Source organism: Tupaia chinensis, unplaced genomic scaffold (assembly GCF_000334495.1).
Source record: "Tupaia chinensis unplaced genomic scaffold, TupChi_1.0 Scaffold000549_1, whole genome shotgun sequence".
Lineage (NCBI taxonomy): Eukaryota > Metazoa > Chordata > Mammalia > Scandentia > Tupaiidae > Tupaia > Tupaia belangeri.
In genome coordinates, this window is record NW_006160061.1 from 2754365 (window position 1) to 2756816 (window position 2452).

Here is a 2452-nt window from a genome sequence, read left to right on the forward strand (position 1 = left end):
CTGATCTCCTACACCAGGCCCAACAGACCAAACTGCAGGGAGATTACTCATGCTGAAGTTTCACACCACCAAGCCGAAACTGTTATTTATATGACCTTCCAAGAAAGCAGCAGAGAGAAACAATAGCCAGACGTCTAACAGGCCAGTTTTTAACCGCATGATAGAAAGTCTCCTACCTTTACAAGGAAAGTAATTTTGAAATGACCAATCTGACTTATCTTCTTCATCTTCTTCTTTTTTTTTTTTCCATTTTGCTAAAGGACACATGCTCTCCTTGGAAAGGAGGTAGAGGGAGAGGCTTAGAAGACACTCTTGCGCACACACAATCTTTTTTCCTCCTCTTTCGGGATTTGGAGCATGCATGCACACATCATGGCCAGCGTGTTTTTCAAGCCACAGTGTCCAGGACTTGAACTGCACAAGGACCATGTGGGATTCAGCTGCCTTAACTGCAATGCCACCACTGGCCCTGATTTCTCTCCTTTGATTATGCTTTTCTCAGTTCTCAGTGCTTGCTCTCCCCCTTTTTTTGAGAGAGAGATTTTTACTATAGGGTGTGTGCACTCACCAGAGAGAGAGACAGAAAGTGAGAAATCACACCCTTCCTCCTGGGAGGGGCGGAGGATAGCCACACCAAAATTCCTCCCCCTTCAATCTCCTCTCAGGATTTTGGGCACGCCCACGCATGTGCCTGGTGTGAGTTTCAAGCCAGGTCTGGGACTCAAACTGTGGTCTACTCTGTGGGAGTCCAGTTCCTTAACTAATACGCCACCTGCTGGTCTCCTTCAGCCCATTTTTTTTTTTACTTTAAATTCCACCTTTTCTATTTAACTCATCAGAATACTCCATTTAAAAAATGAAGTAGGTTCTGCCAAATTCTAGAATCATAAGCAACAGCTAATTAAGATCTGTCAACTAAATGTGCTATAATTTTGTCTTTTCTCAATCCTTAACATAAATACAAGAAAGACCTCAGCAAAACCAATATATACAAGAACAAATTAATTTTAACCTTTGATATGTGAAAAAACATCATAGACCCAGCTGAACACTATTAGTTGGCTACAGCCACATTAGACTCCTGGGTTCCATTACTGGCCTACCCTGAAAGAAAACAAGGTGGTGCATGCCTATAGTCCCAGTTACCCTGTTACTAATTCCTGAGGAAGGATGATCATGACATAGCGAGACCCTGTCTGAAAAACAGCAAAAAGCACTACATATGCATGGGATTTGGGGCATGCATGCACACATGTATTACACACACACACAGACACAGAATCATATAAGTAAGAGGCAAACTACAAACAAAACTAAATTGCAACATTTTTCACAGACATGGGTATATATACCTAATACAATCATTTATTACAAATTACTAAAAGAAAAAAGTAAACTATTTTTTTTTTGTTTTTTGGAGAGATTTTTTGCTATAGGGTGCGTGCACTCTCCGGGAAGACAGAAAGAGACAGACAGAAAGTGAGACCTCACCCGCCAGGGGGAATGGCCATGCCTCAATCCCTTCTCCTCCATTCTCTTCTCGGGATCTTTGGGCAGGAATGTACACACATACACCCGGTGTGAGTTTAAGCCACCAAGTCTGGGACTCAAACCGCGGTCATCTACATGAGAGTCCAGCAACATAGCCATTGCACAACTGCTGGTACCGAGTAAACTAGTTTTTAAAAGTAGGTAAAAGGATGTCTCAGATTCAATGGCAGAGTTGGTAGTATACAGAACTGCAGTGCTGCAAGCCACAGGACCAACCACAGGTTGGGATCCTCAGTCTGGTTGACGTGGAATATGATAAGTATGTATTTGTGGCCAAGATTCTGTCAAGCTGGAGGGCTAGGGAAGGGATTATGGTGTGACAAGGCCATGCCAAGGGTGCCGCTTGGTCTCGTTCATGAATAAAACAAATAAACCTAAAAACTTTGAAAGGAAAGATATGAAAAAATAACCTACAAAAGAAATAAAATTGGCCAAAGCCAGTCTTGTGGTCTGATGGTTAAGGGAGGCAGATCCCACGTGACTGAACACGCAATTCAAATCCTGGCCCTGGTTACTTAAAAAACACACCAAAGCATGCATATATGCCCAAAACGTCCTATCAGGATGGAGAAATAGAGAAGGAATTGCAGCATGACCATGCCACACTACAGGGATAGAGGGAGGAGTGCTTTTTCCTTCTCCCGTTCTCCATCTTTCTGTCTCTGGTGAGTACACATGTTTAAAAAAAAAAAAATAGAAAGAGAGAGGAAGGGAAATAAAATTGGCCTAAACCAATAAGAATCAACTTGTGAATCAATCTTGCTGATGAAGAAATGCAAATTCAAACCACAGTGATGTCTTATTTTGTCTAACACAAAAAAAACATTTATTTTAACAAACCTCTGATCAGTAATCCTACTTTAGGGACCTTGTCCTACATAATTAGAGAGCCGCACAAATA